This window comes from Scyliorhinus canicula, chromosome 7 (genome assembly GCF_902713615.1).
Source record: "Scyliorhinus canicula chromosome 7, sScyCan1.1, whole genome shotgun sequence".
NCBI classification, from domain to species: Eukaryota; Metazoa; Chordata; class Chondrichthyes; order Carcharhiniformes; family Scyliorhinidae; genus Scyliorhinus; species Scyliorhinus canicula.
In genome coordinates, this window is record NC_052152.1 from 168235164 (window position 1) to 168254656 (window position 19493).

The following is a 19493-nucleotide window of genomic DNA, read 5'->3' on the forward strand; positions in this document are numbered from 1 at the left end:
CCAAGGTGGTCTCATGGGAGGCTGGAGAAGCGCCCACTCGAGATGGGCCGGCGCCGTTGGCTGGAGGACCTGTGGGAGAATGGACATGTGGTCAGTGGGAGGGATGGGTCAGTCAGTAAGGCAATAACAACTCACACTTGATAGGTCCTTCAGATGGGGCCTGGTGGTTCCTCCCTTCTGGGGCATCTGCCAGCCTCCGCGTTGGTGACCGCTCTGTCCCCGGCCATCCCCGTATACTCCAGGGCCTGTTCCTCGATGGAGGGAGGGATTCTTATGTCTGGCTCACCACCGCCGGTCTGGGCCATCTCCTGGCGATCATGGGAGAGCTTTTCCTGAAGGGGGCATTGTTAGCCACATATGCAGTTCACAGTGTGCGAGGTCGGAGGGCGGGTGGGGGGGGGGGGGGGCGGGGGGGCAGGGGGGGTGGGGGGGGGGGCTGTGTTGGAAGGGTTGGTGTTTGAAGGGAGAGTGGGTGGAGGGAGGGTTGGGTGTGTTGCTCTTTTATCTGAACCACAAGACGCGAGTACGTTCCTTGTATTGGACAAGCGACCACACAACCAGTATATTAGTCCAATTACAGTTATTATTAAACACAGGCTTGGTTCTATGCCTAATGATCTACACGTGGCTACTTATTAAACTACACCTAACAACTGAAATGACCACGTTACTAACTTCCAAGTGACCGGCTCTGTGCAGGGTAGACAAGACCTTTATTTGGATCCTCACTTGTGGCGGTTGGAGGTTGTCAGCTTCGTCTCGGATGCGGCTCGTCCTTCAGGTAGCGATCGTGGGTTCTTGAACTTGGCTGGTCGATATGCTACAGTTGGTCGGGGCAGAGGCCGATCCCAAAAGAGGCCAAATACTGGTGGCGCAGTTCTTCTTATCCCCCGATCTTTCACGCTATTTTGGTCGGTCCCAACTCAGGATCCAATGGATCGATAGGATTTTGATATCCCTGATCGATTCTGGCCAATTAGGGGTGGGTACCTCGATGGCTGGGCGGGTCCTAGCTGCTATTGTCCAAGGCACGTATGCACTTCCAAAAAGGGTAAATAGGTGCTCCCGAGTCTGCTACTGTTGCTATGTTTCAATCTGTGTCCCATTGTCCTGGGGAAATCGGTGATTGACCTTTAGCAGGTATGAGTTTCAGTTAGGTCTGGTTTCCCTCTGCATAATACACAGGGGCTGTGTATCATCTGTGTCCCAACCTGGCCATAATTCCCATTATCCTTTGCGGGCGGACATTTTAGATAGCTACAAGGGGATTGCATGGAGAGTTGTGGGTGTGGATGCTTGCGGGAGGGTGGAAAGGTGTCGGAAAGGTGGCTGGGGGCACTGGTGTCTATTTACTCTTGCTGCCCAGTGTAGGTGGTTGAACTGTCTCCGGCACAGAAGTCCTCCTGGTCACACAGTTGCTGCCACTCATCCCAGGCAGCACTGGCTGCCCTATGGCTGACACTATGGGAGCCCCGGGGGAACAGGACACCTCTACAGGCCTTCACTGCATCTAGGAGCCTCCCCAGATCTGCATCCCCGAATCTTGGGACCGGTCCCCTGGATGTTACTGTTGCGAGCTGGCTGGAGCTGACTGAGCAAGTGCTGCTTAAGTGCTGATGAGCCTTCATTTGCAGAGAGAAGCCCATAGGGCCAAGTCACGTGGACCAATTAATGTTGAATAGTATTGCTGACCTCGCCAGGCTAAGCGCCGGGAAGTTAACGGCAGTTCCCGCTCGCTACCACACTTAGAAATATTTCTGAAGAATCCAAATTTTTCCAGAGAATTGTGCCCAAGTCTCTTTCCTACTGTTAACCTGTCAGGTGTGGTGCAGCTGTCTCACATAGGTTGGGAGGGCTGCAATGACCCTCTAGGCTGGAGCCTGGCTCTCTTACGATGCTTCCTCCCCCTTGCCCCCAGGCATGCCGGTGCTGTGATGCCGCTTGAAGACCATAGTATAAGCTCCACCCTCAGTTGAGTACACCAGCAGTTCACTCTCCACCCCTCCCCCATTATTATTTTTGCTGCTGGACTGTCCATCTACGCTTGGTAACATCCCCCATGAGCTGGGTTAGACAAAGACAAGACCTCACCTCAGATCCAAACATTGAACAACCTCTCTTGGTTCACACCACCTTTATCAGGAAACAGGAAGCACAAGTTTCCCCTGAGTTCCTTAATCTTGATGGTGTGTTTCCTAATTAATGAGGAGTAATGGTATGCAAATGAATGGGAAATAGTTCCCCACCACCAGGCAATGTAATGTCTGCTGCTGGCTTTATCTGACAACACAACCTACCGTTGGGAAACCAAGATTTCAACTATGCTTCCCGCTCTTCCATCCCCATTAAATACCTCCCACTGACTTATAAATTTAAGATGGAGCATGGATTATATGAGCATGAAGCGGATGTTGAAAAATCCAATCTGGCAGGTTAACTGCACATGTTGAGCCAAATGGGACTGAACCCAACGTGTTGGTCTCGGCATCAAACAAGATGGCCGGGGCTGAACAGCTATAAGACAGTTTGTATAAACAAATAGTGATCTGTTATCTGTTTGACGAGATTGATTTTCCTCAATACAGCCAGCGCGTGACTGGCCTGAGTCAGGAAATGAGATCGACAGACGGTTGCAACACAAAGAGTCCTCTGTAAACTACCACTGAAAAGGTACATTTTCAAAAATACTTACTGGTACCTGAATTTAGAGTCTATGGTTACAGGAATACTCCTTTCATCTCCACGTAAAAGCCACGGGCCATTCCATCCACTATTTTAGGCTCTATTCCAATCCTTCTTTGGCCCCACCTCCTTATTATTGTCACTCAAAGTTGTCTCCTTTTCCAATCACTTACCACCACTGTAAGTCCTAACTATGGGCCATTGCCAGCAAGGCATTTGGCCAAAATTCAAATTGGCTGAGCCAGCATCTTACCTGGGTACCCCCGATCAGGCACCTTGGTAGTCTAATGTAAGTTTAATGCAAGGGTATATCCATGTTCCCAGTTCTAGGCTATCACACCAGCAATGCCTTCAATCACAAGTACTCCATTAATTGTAAAACCACAAAGTAAGAGAATAGGACAGTTGTCACAATTTTAAAAAATTTTCTTCACTGTAAAGATGCTCTGGCAAAGTTTTGATGTGGTGTATAAATGTAGCAATAACTGCAAAAATTAACATTCCTCATTGTGGAAAACCCATTAAAATCTTGACGGAATTACTTTTAGTAAATCTTTCCTTTGCAATTTTAATGGAATAATGTGGATTGGCACAAATCAGAATTATATCGGGGCGTGACAAGAGAGACAATTTGAAGCTTTTTTGGTCCATAACTATATGTTGTCATTTGTATCATTTGCCACCTATCAGTCTGAACAAGTATACCACAAGTATGGTCATTTACAGTTGTTCTTTTACAATTATAAAGGTACACATTGAGGAAAATAACTTTTTTAATAGTGCAGGAATTTACAATTATCCTCATACATTCATAACTGTTATTTTTCATTTACAAATTAAGACTAAGGGAAGTTCCTTTAAGTGCCTCAATGTTCGATGCCTGATCATAAATGATGAAGCTTGCAGAAATTTTTGGATCTGGAGATGTGGTTTTGAACAGACTTTATATTCTCATTCAAATCACACTGCTACTAATGGATCTGACTAGAATTCTTGATCATTACCTGCACTGTGGGATGCCCTAATACACAGAGCAAATATGAAACTGTCTGCAGTAGTCACGGATACTGATTTATTGCTTCGGTGCAGTGCCAGTCGAAGCAATAAGAAGTGCAGCTTGGATCAATGTGATATTGCATGGTTTATATTAGCCATGTAGAAAGGATACATATCAATTTGTTCACATGGGGTTGAATTTCAATGTTCTAACCTATTCACAGCAGTGAAGGCTGGAAGCACGTGAAGAATAAGTTTTAACAATGGTTTCATCAGTGTTCTTTTTAAACTGAGGCCCAGAGTTAAAATCCCACTTCCCAACCAATTAGAGCAAGTGAATGTGATCACAACCCACTTCTGACTGATGTAAATTCACAACGTAAAGGGACCCTGTGATGGCCAGAAGGAATCCTTTCCACAAATGTCAAGTGAGAGCCAAATACCTGAATGATGGGGTCTCGATGCATCCCTGGGCATCGTGCTGTGGGCCATTTCCCCCAGATAGGAGGAAGAAGACAGTGATAGACAATGAGCAGACATGGCAGTTAGAGAGGTAAAATGCTTCACTTGTGAGATGTGGGAGGTCTGTGGAGCTTCCAACATTCCGGACAACTACATCTGCAGGAAGTGCACCCAATTTGCAGATCCTCACAGACCACCTGGATCAATTGGAGTAGCAGTTGGATGCTCTTAGGAGCATGCAGATGGCGGAAAGCATCAGAGGAGTTTTGTAGACGTGATTACACCCAAGATGCAGGAAGATAGATGGGTGACCGCTAGAAGGGGCAGGCAGTCAGTGTAGGGATTGTTCCCCTCTCTATACCATTTTGGATGCTGTTGGGGGTATAGCCTATCAGGAGAAAACAGCAGCAGCACCCAGAGCAGTGGCACCATGGCTGGTTCTGTTGTTAAACAGGGAAGAACGTGGCAGCACGGTGGCACAGTGGGATAGTCCTGCTACCTCACGGTGCCGAGGTCCCAGGTTGGATCCTGGCTCTGGGTCACTGTCCATGTGGAGTTTGCACATTCTCCCAGTGTTTGCTTGGGTTTTGCCCCCACAACCCAAAGATGTGCTGGCGAGTTGGATTGGCCACGCTAAATTGGCCCTTAATTGGAAAAAATGAATTGGGTACTCTAAATAGCAATAATTGGAGGTGACTATGGTCAGGGACAGAGATAGGCACTTCTGTAGACATGAAAGAGATTCCAGGATGATATTTGCCTCCCAGGGTCCAGGAATCCCTGAACGGGCACTGGGCATTCTGAAGGGGACTCAGGATTAGGAGGGGTGCAGTCACAATGTTGGGGGTTTACTCCAGGCCTCCCAACAGCCAATGGGAGATAGAGGAGCAGATCTGTAGGCAGAGTTTGAAAAGGTGTAAAAGCAGCAGTGTTGTGGTGTGTGATTTTATCTTCCCCTATATTGACTGTGACTCACTTTGTGCTCGGGACATGGATGGGACAAAGTTTGTAAGGAGCATTCAAGAGGGCTTCTTGAAACAATATGTGGATAATCCTCGGGAGGAGCAGTACTGGACCTGCTATTAGGGAATGATCCCGGCCAGGTGGTTGAAGTTTCAGTGGGGGAGCATTTCAGGAAGAGTGATCATAATTCAGTATGTTTTAAAATAGTGCTGAATAAAGACAAGAGCAGTCCTCGGGTGAAGGTGCCAAATTGGGGGGGAAGGCTAATTATAACAATATTAGGCAGGAACTGAAGAATGTAGATTGGGGCAGATGTTCGGTGGTAAATCAACATCTGGCATGTGGAAGGTCATAAAATGTCAGATAATATGAATTCAAGAACAGCATGCTCTGTGAGGAAGAAGGATAAGTATGGCATATTTCAGGAACCTTGGATAACGAGGGATATTGTAAAAAATTTGCAAGAGCTCAAAGGCTGGGAACAGACGAAGCCAGTGAGGAATATAAGGAAAGTAGGAAGGAAATTAAGCAAGGAGTCAGGAGGGCTAAAAGGGAGTCAAGATTAAGGAAAATCCGAAGGCTTTTTATATGTATATAAAGAGCAAGAAGGTTGTCAGGGAAAGGGTTGGCCCACTCAAGGACAGGGGACGGAATCTATGCGTCGATCCAGAGGAAATGGGTGACGTACTAAATGAGTACTTCACATCAGTATTTACCAAAGAGAAGGACTTGGCGAGTTATGAGTCTGGGGAAGGGTGTGCAGATAATCTGATCACATTGTGATCAAAAAGGAGATGTTGGGCATCTTGAAAAACCTTAAATAGATATGTCCCTGGGATGATGGGATCTACCCCAGAACACTGAGGGATACAAGGGAGGAAATTGCTGTGGCCTTGACAGAAATCTTGGTATCCTCACTGGCTACAGGTGAGGTCCCAGAGGAATGGAGAATAGCTAATGTTTTTATTTTATTTCAGAAGGGTGGCAAGGATAATCCAGAAAATTACAGACCAGTGAGCCTTACGTCAGTGGTAGGGAAGTTACAGGAGAGGATTCTTTGAGATAGGATTTATTTCCATTTGGAAACAAGTGGATGTATTAGCGTGAGGCAGCATGGTTTTGTTAAGGGAGGTCATGTCTCACTAACTTGAACAAGTTTTTCAAGGAAGTGACGAAGATGATTGATGATGGTAGGGCAGTGGATATTGTCTATATGGCTTCAGTAAGTCCTTTGACAAGATCTCTCATGGCAGACTGGTACAGAAGGTGATATCACATGGGATCAGAGGTGAGCTGGCAAGATGGATACTGACTCAGTCATAGAAGATAGAGGGTAGGAGTGGAAGGCTGCTTTTCTGAATGGAGTGACCAGTGGTGTTCCGCAGGGATCAGTGCTGAGACCTTTACTGTTTGCAATATAGATAAATGATTTGTAGGAAAATGTAACTGGGTTTGATTGATGAGTTTGCGGACAACACAAAGGTTGGTGAAATTGTGGATAGCAATGAGGACTGTCAGAGGATACAGCAGGATATAGATTGGTTGGAGACTTGGGCAGAGCGATGTCAGATGGAGTTTATTCTGGATAAACGTGAGACAATGTATTTTGGAAGGGCTAATACAGGTGGGAAATACAGTAAATGGCAGAACTCTTAAGAATATTGACAGGCAAAGGGATTTGGGTGTACAGGTCCACAGGTCACTCAAGTTGCAACGCAGGTGGAGAAGGTAGTCAAGAAGGCATACTGTATGCTTGCCTTCATCGGCTGGGGCATTGAATATAAAAATTAGTAAGTCATGCTGCAGCTGTATAGAACCTTAATTCGGCCACACTTGGAATATAGTGTTCATCTGGTCGCCAGACTACCAGAAGGATGTGGAGGCTTTGGAGAGGGTATAGAAGAGGTTTACCAGTATGTTGCCTGGTATGCAGAGCATTAGCTATGAGAAGAGGTTGGATAAACTCTGTTTGTTCTCACTGGATTGATTGAGGTTGAGGGGTGACACACTTTCTTTATTTGTTCTGATGCAAGACCCAGAATTATAAAAGTTGGTTTAATGAGTTGCTTCCAAAGTAATGTACAAGTTTACCACAAGTACCTAGGAAGAGTTCACCCGGTCATGATTTTGGCGGAAGATGGAGGGAATTTCCTCATGTTCTGTGTAAATTAGATTCCTGTCAATCTGTTACCGAAGTTGCAACGTTCTATCAGAAGAAATTTTGGAGGGGTTCACAACAATTACTATTATAATAATATTATAATAGTAATACTAATCATTATTGTCACAAGTAGGCTTACATTAACACTGCAATGAAGTTACTGGCCCCTAGTCACCATATTCCAGTGCCTGTCCAAGTACACAGAGGGAGAATTCAGAATGTACAAATTACCTAACTGCACGTCTTTCGGGACTTGTGGGAGGAATCCAGAGCACCCGAAGGAAACCCACGCAAACACGGGGAGAACGTGAGAGACTCTGCACAGACAGTGACCCAAGCCGGGAATCAAACCTGGGACACTGGCGCTGTGAAGCAATAATGCTAACCAACATGTTACCGTGCCCCTATAAACATGATACTTCAGCTGAACCTACCAGTCAAGGATAACATTACATTTTTTAAAATAACTATTTATTTAAAAAGCAAAGAAGCACAAGGGAAATATTCGCAAATTGTTTTTCCTGGCATTTGATAGTCCAAATACCCTCAATTCTACATTTAGCATAATAAGGAGTGAAATCCCTTTGCTGCCTCCACTTTAGATTAGTCAGAAAGTAACATTTAGATTCACTTTTGACAGAAGCTTATATTTGATCTGCTACTAAAACACCAAAAATGGGTTAGGCCTGAACAATGCGCTCCCAGGTCCAGAGTGTTCCCTGCAGGGCCGAGCGTTACATGGGGCGTGATGAGATTGAGCGGCGATTCCCACATCATCACACCAGTTTGCGATAATACGTTATGTGGCAGAGACCTGCCCGCGTTATTTAAATGTCAATTCAGAAAGTAGAAAAGGTGGTTAACGACCAGAGCGACAGCAATAATACGCTCCGAAGGCAATAATGCATCTTCAGGGTGAGAATCAGGCAGTGTGGGGGAATCTTCTTTTTAATAGCCTGGTTTGCTTGGACAAGTTTAATAAGTGCAGCTGGGACCTGAGTCTTAGCTTTGTCGTTCACACTTCAGTGACTGCAGGGAGTGCTCACGTGAATGAGCAGAGGAATCATTGGGGATTGGTTGAGTGGGAGGACACTTCGGAGTGATTAACTCCCTGGCCATTTCCAGCAGTGAAAATCTCTGAGACAAATGGGCATAATGAGGAGAGAAGGATTAGCAGCAGCAGCAGTAGGAGGAGGAGAAGACTGGGAGGAAGAAGGCAACACACAGAGGCTCTGGATGCTGTGACATCAGAAACAGAGAAAATAGTTGCAGGAGTAGGCCATTCGGCCCTTTGAGCCTGCACCACCATTCATTTTGATCACGGCTGATCATGCAAATTCAGTATCCCACTCCCGCTTCCTCTCCATACCTTTGATCCCTTTATCCGAAAAGGCCACGTCCAGATTCCTCTTGAATATATCCAAAGAACTGACCCCAATAGCTGTGGAAGAGAATTCCATAAGTTCATAACTCTCTGAGAGAAGTTCATCCTCTTCTCAGTCCTGAATGGCTTACCCTTATTCTTAGGCTGCGACCCCTAGTTCTGGACGTCCCCAATATCGAGAACATTCTTCCCACATCGAGCCTGTCCAGTTCCATCAGGATTTTATATGTTTCTATGAGATCCCCTCATTCATCTAAACTCCAGTGAATACAAGCCCAGTTCATCCAGTCTTTCTTAGGTCCCGAAGGAATTGGACAGATCCTGAGGGTCAGGAGGATATCTGGGACCCTCAGTGGAGGCATAGATGATCTAATCCTCCCATAGAGTACGAAGGAAGAGATTGAACAACCTGCAATTGATCGAGATTCAATGCGAGAGAAGACTGAGGCTTTCAAGAGCCATGGTAACTTCACTCTGTGAGATGCTTGCCATCCATTTACTGTGGGGAGGCCTCCTGATGTCTGCCTCATCAAAAGTTACTGTTGTGAACTCCTTCACAATAAAACATAGAACATAGAACAGTACAGCACAGAACAGGCCCTTCGGCCCTCGATGTTGTGCCGAGCATTGTCCGAAACCAAGATCAAACTATCCCACTCCCTGTCATTCTGGTGTGCTCCATGTGCCTATCCAATAACCGCATGAAAGTTCCTGAAATGTCCAACTCCACTATCACAGCAGGCAGTCCATTCCACACCTTAACCACTCTCTGAGTAAAGAATCTACCTCGGATATCCCTCCTATATCTCCCACCCTGAATCTTATAGTTATGCACCCTTGTAACAGCTACATTCACCCGAGGAAATAGTCTCTGAACGTCCACTCTATCTGTCCCCCTCATCAACCTATAAACCTCTATTAAGTCACCTCTCATCCTCCTCTGCTCCAAAGAGAAAAGCCCTAGCTCCCTCAACCTTTCCTCATAAGACTATTCCTGCAAACCAGGCAGCATCCTGGTAAATCTCCTTTGCACCCTTTCCAACGCTTCCACATCCTTCCTATAGTGAGGTGACCAGAACTGCACACAATACTCCAAATGTGGTCTCACCAGGGTCATGTACAGTTGCAGCATAACCCCACGGCTCTTAAACCCAAGCCCCCTATTAATAAACGCTAACACACTATAAGCCTTCTTCACGCTCTATCCACTTGAGTAGCACCCTTCTGAGATCTGTGGACATGAACCCCAAGATCTCTCTGTTCCTTCACATTCCTCAGAACCCTGCCGTTGACCCTGTAATCCGCATTCAAATTTTTTCGTCCAAAATGAATCACCTCGCACTTTTCAGGGTTAAACTCCATCTGCCATTTTTCGGCTCAGCTCTGCATCCTATCAATGTCTCTTTGCAGCCCACAACAGCCCTCCACCTCATCCACTACTCCACCAATCTTGGTGTTATCAGCAAATTTACTGACCCACCCTTCAGCCCCCTCCTCCAAGTCATTGTTAAAAATCACAAATAGCAGAGGACCCAGCACTGACCCACCACCACCCTCTGTCTTCTATGTGATAGCCAGTTACTTATCCAATTGGCCAAATTTCCCTCTATCCCACACCTCCTTACTTTCTTCATGAGCCGACCATGGGGAACCTTATCAAACGCCTTACTAAAATCCATGTATAAGACATCAACTGCTCTACCTTCATCTACACACTTAGTTACCTCCTCAAAGAATTCAATCAAATTTGTGAGGCAAGACTTATCCTTCACGAATCCGCGTTGACTATCCCGGATTAAGCTGCATCTTTCCAAATGGTCATAAATCCTATCTTTCAGGACCTTTTCCATTAACTTACCGACCACCGAAGTAAGACTAACTGGCCTATAATTACCAGGGCAATTATTCCCTTTCTTGAACAGAGGAACAACATTCGCCACTCTCCAGTCCTCTGGCACTATCCCCGTGGACAGTGAGGACCCAAAGATAGATTCATTCCAGGCAGCTTGTGGAGACTTTAATGGCATCACCCACCCTGCAGCACTATTGAATAAAAGTCTTCAGAGGTGCAATGTTCTGATGGGCTGGGATTTATGTCTCTTTCAATCAGGATGTCAGAGTCAAATGGATAGAGCCCAAGGATTTACAATGGTGCCAGGTTTTGCCAAGGTGCAGAGAGCGATGGATTACATGTACGTTGGCACAAAGGCTTCTGATGTATAGCCATGCATCATCATAAACAGAAATGACTTTGACTCTCAATGTGCAGCTGGTATGTGACTATAATCAGTGGATCCTGCAGTTGTATGCCAGCTCTGGCCTGGGCAGCAGACACGACTCATGCATTCTTAGGTACTCACAGATTCCAGACCTTTCCATGGAGGGATGGCTAATAGATGACAATAGCTAGCCTCTGAAAAGATGGCTAATGGTGACCGTGAGGGTACCCGGATCTGATGCACAGAAGAGATACAATGTGATCCACGGCAGAAACAGGGCTATAGTGGACCAGATCATCGGTGTCCTAAAGATGACATTCCGATGCCTGCAAACATCTAGAGGAGCATTACAGCGCCATCCAAGGAGGAAATGCCATGGCGGATGAGGGCATGCCAGAAGGGGATTTCACCCAGAGAGTGGCGAGTCTGTGGAATTTATTACTACAGAAAGTAGCTGAGGCCAAAATGTATGTTTTCTAGAAGCAGTTAGAGCACTTGGGGCAAAGAGGATCAAAGCATATGGGTGGAATGCAGGATCAGTTGGACGATCAGCCATGATCGTAATGAATGGCGAAGCAGGCTTGAAGTGCCGAATGGCCTCCTCCTGCTCCTAATTTCTATATTTCTATGTAAAAGGATTGAAAACCTCAGTATTCAGTAAACTCCTGCCTGCATGGGCTCTTTCTTGGGCATCGTGGGCTCACTACTCTTGAAAAGATTAGAGACAGAGCATCCATCAAAAATTTCAAACAATCATCAGGTGTGCCTTCAAGTCATTACCAGTTTAGTGTGTGCCAGCCTGGAGCCTAAGCTCATGCATGATAAGGTTATGCTGCAAACAACTCAAACTATAGCTAGACATTTTCTTGAATCGCACAATGATCTAGGAGATCTATGTCCTTGTGCAATTATGCTGCCTTTGAGGAGCAGCACATCTCTCTTCCCTCCTGCATTCGCTAGTGAGAACTGTAGCGCACTAGACCAAAATTGCTCAGACTGAGGCCTTACTGCCCTGGCCTCCGTAATAAAGACATTGGACATTTCCTGGCACTGAGCTTAAAAGTTTTCTCATTACACCCATGTTGTTGACCTTGCCCATCACCTCCTCCAACACAGCACATATCTAGCTGTGCCTCCTTCTCTTGCCACTGTTCGGCATGAGCTTCTATCGTCAGTCAAAAATACCATGCAGTAGGATTCCAAGGGAGGACTCACTGAATCTAGGGGCTGGTTTGGCCCATTCTAGTATCTCTCTCTCCTCTCATTCTGATGACCTCTAAGTATGGAAACATGGAACAAGTGCACAACTCCTCAATGCCAAAAGGCAAGAGACTTGCTGAATTTAAAAGTTCTGGCTCCTACAAAGAACCAACTGGTTTTCAGAGATAAGCTCAAATTTAAATGCATTTACCTTGCAAGATTGAATACTGCACTATTATGATCCTGGACCAGATCCCAACATTTGTTAGGATACTGGACAGGAAGCCCAATCACTATTTTTTATTTTGTAAAGCTGCGAGGAAAGGATACTTCATTTCTTGAGTAATTCCACACCCAAATAAGGATGTGGTATATTAAAACAAACTTTATTATTAACACAATATTAAACTACCTTGAACAGCATAGAAATATAGCTTACAAATACTAGTTAAACAATGCTAACAATAAAATTAAACAGTTGAACTCCTAACTGCTACCTTCCTTGTCTCCAGTCAAGCAAAAGCCATCACACGTTAAAATACATTTTTAAATAAACACAGGATTACTTGCCTATCTTTGGATCTAAAGTTCTTTTAAAAGACTCTTTTAAAAGTAATTGATCCTGTCAGGAAACATCCTACAGCTTCTTGTCTGTGTCAGACTACTGCGTAACCTGACAGCCTTTTGCAGATGCTACTGTTCAGCTCTCAGTCAAAACTGACTAAACTCACAACTGGCTGCTTTAGTCCTAGGCCCTTCCATTACGGCATCATCTTTATCCCACTCAAATCCCATGACCTAATTGCTTAATGTCTCTAATTATCTACACCCCAGGAATCATAATAAGTAGCCATTAGGCCTCTCCTTTTAAAAATAAGCATGGTTTGAAATAATGGTGATCTCTCTTTTAGAACATCTTAATTGCACAATCTGCAGCCACGGTGTCTGTAAGACACCAGGGAGGAGAATCAGCCGGCACAGGCATCAATCCCGCCCCCGCCGTGGCCTGAATTCTCCGCCACCCGGGAATCGGCAGGGGTGGGAATCGCGCCGCGCCGGTCGGTGGGTCCCCCGTGGCGATTCTCCGGCCCGCGATGGGCTGAAGTCCCGCCGCTGACAGGCCAGTCCTGCCAGCGGGAATCAAAACACCTCTGCTGCACGGTGGCCTGGCCAGCGATCGGGGCCCACCGATCGGCGGGCGGGCCTGTGCCGTGGGGGCACTTGTTTTCGGGCACTTGAGACCCCCTCCCCTGCGCATGTGCCAGTATGACGTCAGCAGTCGCTGAAGCACCAGCGCATGCGTGGACTTCCACCGGCCAGCGAAGGCCTTTTGGCCCCAGCTGGCGTGGCGCCAAAGGCCGTTCGCACCGGTAGGCGGAGCGGCCACCACTCCGGCGCGGCCCTCGCCCCTCAATGTGAGGGCTTGACCCCTAAAGGTGCAGAGAATTCCGCACCTTTGGGGAGGCCCGACGCCGGAATGATTGACGCCATTCCAATATACGCTAGGACCCCCCCGTCCCGCCGGGTAGGGGAGAATCCCGGCCGAGATACTGCACTAGATACATACAACACAACATATATACCGATTTCTTACATTCATCACAGCACAAATCTTCTCTCTCAAAAATTGATCAACAAGAATGCTCATCTGATGGTTTCCTGACACAGACCCGTACTGGGGGATTTTAAACCTTGTTCCAGGTCACAGCCTTCAGCCTCTGAGATTGGCCATCCTGCCCTCCAGCATTCATTTAGCGGGATGAAGGACTATAACCTACCATTGCCATCAATTGGTGTCAATTAAGGTATTGTTGTTAATGCTGCTGACTTCCAGTTGCTGACAGCGCACGACCGTATTATGCTAAATTTATCTTTGATCTCTCTTCAAAAATACAACAGCAGGTCAAGCTAAAGTAAATAGAATTATACAACCAATTTTAACTTTCAGTTTCACAAAGCAAATGGGAGTGGATCAACTATCCTTTTCACAGATTGTCCACTTTTCCTTTCTATTTACATGACTGACAGTTAAAAGAAGCCTTAAGACATAAAAACAGGATGACACCTTTTCTTTAATGAAATACGTATTGTATTTTTTCACATGAAATTTTGTTAATGAAACTGGTCAACCATTACGGAAAAGTCACAAAATCATGCTGACCATCTGTTTAAAGTGAGTTTGAGATGCCTTTGTGCCATTTGATGCAGAACAACAATCCTGTAAACTGGTAGTGTGTGGCATATGCTAGTGAGGCTTTTGTTGCAGCCGTCTTGAAATTGCTGCAATTATTTTCAGTTTAGTTTAAAACGAAAAACCACTTCATGGGATATGAACATTATTTTTGCAGCAATTATAAGATCAATTTCCTGTACTCATCTTCAAACTGTGTCTCCAATATTGTGCTTTAAGAAATGCTCGCCTGCTGCAAAACACCACCATTACATTTCTGTTCTGTTCATTCATGGGACTAAGAATAGCGGAACAGGTCAGCATTTCCTGCCCATTCTTCATTGTGCTGGAGAAGGTGGTGGTGACCTGCCTTTTTCAACCACTGCAGTGGTGCAGGTATTCCCACAGTGCTGTTAGTTAGGAAGTTCGAGGAATTTGATCAAGTGACCATTAAGGACTGGTAACATACCTCCAAGTCAAGATGGCGTCTGACTTGAATGGAACATGGAGGTGTGATTTTCCCATGCACCAGCTGTTCTTGATCACCTGTCAGGGATCCATGTAAATAAAAATGATCATAAAGAAGGGTAGAGAGTTTTTAAAAAGGTTGATTTTTGTATAAGGAGAATTGCACAAAGAACAAAGAAAATTATAACAGGCCCTTCGGCCCTCCAAGCCTGTGTCGACCATGCTGCCCGTCTAAACTAAAATCTTCTGCACTTCCGGGGTCCGTATCCCTCAATTCCCATCCTATTCATGTATTTGTCAAGATGCCCCTTAAACGTCACTAAAGAACAAGCAGTTCGCAATGCTTAAACTACAGATCCTGGCATGTACATACAGCCTTCTGTCTTTTCCAGCACTAAAGATCCACTGATTAAAAATACACCCAGAAGTTACACACCAGCATATTTTGTCACAATGGCATAATTTCAGGAATGATAGCTAAACCACATTCAGGGAGTAAATAAAAAAATTCAGAAACATGTTCTAATTTTGAACCACAGAGGAAAAATGTTGACCCAGCATGAATATTCAGTGAAGTTTACTTCCTTGGAATCCGCGAGGCCCAATGACTTCAGTGGAATTTGACAGGCATAAAATTCCTTTGAATCAAAGAGAGTTATCTTTCGGGGAAATTAACAATAATCAAAATCAAATTTTAAGCGTAAAAGGAGAATGTAGTTTCAATTAAGAAGCCACCCCGATACATAAGAAATTAATTATGCAACACAAAGATACACTTTAAGCATAGAGGGGCAAACTGGAAGAAAGACAGATTAATTTTACAAGCAAGAATTCATGTGAGATTAACTAGCTGAACATATATCTCATTCACTCAGGGATTAGATCAGTGGTTCTCAACCGGGGTCCACATGGACCCCCAGGGTCCATGTAACATTACTGGGGGTCCACACAAAAAAAATACCGAATTGGGGGTCCACGGTGATATTTTAGTGGTCCATAGAGCAATTCTACTTCAGAACAATTGTTATTACTGAGAATCAAGTAGAAGAAAAAAATGTTTGTTTTCATGATGAATATTCACCTTTCTCTCTCTCTCTCTCTCTCTCGCACTGACAAAGGTCAAAGAGAGATTATAATCTATCTAATTTACCTTGAGGGCTGAAGGGGTTCAGAACCAAAAAGGTGCATTTGCTGTGTTTATTTTTGTGGTACTGTATTCTGAGAAAAAAAAATCCATACCGGTTGATGACAAATGGGTTTATTGTGCTTTAATGACAGTTGTTGTTGAAGATTGCCCGGGCTATTGTCCCCTAGGAACAGCCCGGAGGACCTTTAATGACAGAAGCAGCTTATTAAATACCCACGGTTGACCTGACGCTTATGCCACGTTTCTCCTTGACAAGTTTAATGAATTATTTAACACAGTAATCACTAGAAACTGTGTATATGTGATATGAATTGGTTATTTTTAGAGTAATTTAATTCAATTTAGTCAGTAAAAAGTTTTTTTCATTACTTTTCATATTAGAATAAGTTTGGCAACGTACGAAAATACCGCTAATCCGTTTCCAACCCTCACGGTAAGATAGATGGACTTTAGGATTAGTTTACCACGCATATAAGAAGCTTTTTTTTCTGTGGAATGGCTATGGGGGTCCACAAAAAAAATTAAGAGGAAAAGGGGTCCATGGGTTAAAAAAGGTTGAGAACCCCTGGATTAGATAAATATGACTTCAATATTTATGGATATCCTACTTAAAGTATCTTATTGCAATGGTTATCAAAATCTAAAACTGAATTCTCTATTAGAAATAATTATCTCTCTTTTTCCTAGAACCTATATAATGTGGTTTGCTGCTTTTGCAAAGACTTTGACTCATTAATAAACTTCAATATATTTTAGAATTTATAACGTCCCACATAGTCTTCTATATCACTAACTCAAGATTCCAACTCTGTACTGCCTTCAGTGGAGGTGTATATTATTGGGGAGTTTGTGTTGAAACCTGAATATTATTCAGGAAATTATAATCTGGCTTCAATTTATCAAAAAGGCTGCCCGGAGGAAAGCAATTTTGGGTGGCTCTTTTCCATTTGGGGAAGTAAAATCAATTTTTCGACTCATTTAAAAATCTTTGAGATCTGACTTTCTCTACCTGAGGTTGAGAGGAGTTATCTGAGAGGTATTCCTGATTGGAGACAGTCCCAAAAATGGGCATACGCCCACACTGTGGAGGTCCTTGATTTAGGAAATGCTGCATTTTGTAACTGATATACACGACCATTGTGCTGCTGGTGGAGGGAATGAATGTTTAAGGTGGTGGACAGAGTGCCAATCAAGTGGGCTGTTTTTTCTTAAAACGATCAAGTGGAAAATCCTCAATTTTCCCTGTTTCCGAAAATGATGGTCTCCTCTTCCAGCTCTTTTAAACAGTTAGGGGTCATCTTTCCCTTGGACACAAACTCCTGATAGGGACTCTGGTTTCTGCTGTATTTGCACAGTGACTAATCCCTTTCATTGCACAGGATATTGGTTTAGCAGCAGGACTCCCTGGGGGTCTCTTCATGTGCCAATAATTTTATTTTAAAATTATCTTTCATTCCTACTCCACAGTGTAAATATTTCCCACTCTCTCTGTCTGCTAGCTTTGACAAAGAGTCATCGGACTCGAAACGTTAGCTCTTTTCTCTCCCGACAGATACTGCCAGACTTGCTGAGATTTTCCAGCATTTTCCCTTTCGTTTCAGATTCCAGCATCCGCAGTAATTTGCTTTTACTTTATTTTAAATGCCTTGGAAACACAGGCGGCAGTTTCCGACTGATCTCCCTTCTGAGTTTCTCCTTGTAAGGTCAGAGACTGCTTCACCCTTCTTTCCGTATTCCCTTTTTCTTTCCGTCCTGTCTCGGCTTCATCTACCTCTCGTCTATCTTTCCTTTGTGTGTGTTAGTTACAGACCCTGGTTTGCTTTGATTCAGGATTATATAGGCTAACTCATAACCGTCTACCATTTGGACTGCCTGCCTGCCCTTTTCCCACTTTTTGTTCTTTTTAACTTTGATGGAGAAGGAGTACATTTCTGAACTCTTCTAGAAGGATTACTTTATGTGGGTTTTCTTGTAAGTGGCCATGATCTTAAGCACCCACATCGACTGGTCAAACGTGAGCTGCTTAAGGCATTCAAATTCGATGTATTTCTGGCCCTGCCATTTTCGAACAGCATGGAATTTCTGATGCTATGTCTCCAGCACCAGTTAATGCACGTTTCAATTTGCCTTTTTTGCCACTTCATAGCTTTCTACATTTGCATCAGGCAAAAGGGACCAAACTTTGTGAACCTTACCTATAGCTTGTTCTGCAACAGCGTAGTGGGACCAGGAGGGGAGAGTTGAACCGGGGAGGGTGGTCAGATTGCCATGGGGTGGGAGGGGCTCACACTGGGAAGCAAGTGGGTGGGGGGGGGGGGGGGGGGGGGTTGGATGTCGTGGGTGGTTGAGAGTGGCAGACTGACATGGGGAAGGGAGTTGTCGGACTGGGAGGGGGTCAGTCAGACTCGGGCTGGGACTCTCGGTTGGAATCGGGTCCAAACCAGGGTTTGGGTGGGAGGTCGAGGTTGGAGTCTGATCCAGACTGTGGGGTTGGAGATGGACCAGGATTGGCGGAGTGGTGTTGTCGGGCTGGGGGTTGATTAGTTCCAGGCATGCATTGGGAGTCTTCTGGGAAGTCAGGTTGGAGAGTTCCCCCCGGGGCCAGGAATGGGGTGGCATGGGAGTGATGTGGGAGTTCCCGGGGGTGACAGAAGTGGGGTTAGTGTAGGGATGGTGTGGAGGGGCGGTTGTGGGGGGTATTCTAAGCAGGGCTTGATCAGAATGTTTAAAATAGTCACTCTGAAGTTATATGTGCTTTTTATTCCTTCTAATTCTTTCAGAGTAATTATGAGGGTAAAACTAGTTAGTGATTTATATCACTTCTGTTGGATGGTTCCCAGCCCAGTGCTGTCATCCAGGGGAAGTTGGCACTGACCTGGGAACTTCCCAGAAGGTACCCCCAAATGTGATGCTGAAGAGATAGGAAGTTAAGGCCCAATGTTCTTTAGAAAGCTTGTTCTCATCCTCTTCTCCTATATTTTTCACTAGCTTAGAATTCTAGCCCTATCTATTTATGTTCTAGCTGTAATTTTATTAAATTTCCGTTGTCAGTTACAATTACTCCAGATTCTCAGTACCATCAGTTCAAAAGTTCACTATTCCTGTCTTTCGGGCAAAACTCTAACTCCAACTGTTTAGCTACATTTTCTATCTCCTTAAGGGACGGAACCTTTAAATGATCAAAAGTAATTCTAATCAGGTCTCCTGTCACGACATCCTGGGCTAAGGCGCGATAAATTCCAGTCCCACTTGACCCTGAACTGCAACACGGGTGAAATTAAATTTTATTTTATAATACCCAAGGTCCTTGGTTGAGCCAAATAAACTATGATCACCAGGTTTGCAACACAAATAACCTTTTATTCTGTACTGTATTATAATTATGCAGACAGAAACTGTAACTGAGTGTCTACTACCCCTTTCTAAACCCTCCTTCCTAATTTGCCCCACTCTCTATAAATACACATAGATGACAACACAGAGGGGAAAGGGTGGAAGAAATTGAATAAAAAGATAAAGTAAAAATAAAAGGCTAAGGATCCTTGATGCACTGGGATGACTTCCAGTCAATGTCTTTCTCACGTTCAGGTTTTCGCTTTTGCACCTCTTTCTCCTAGGTTTAGCTTGAGATGGTTTTCTCT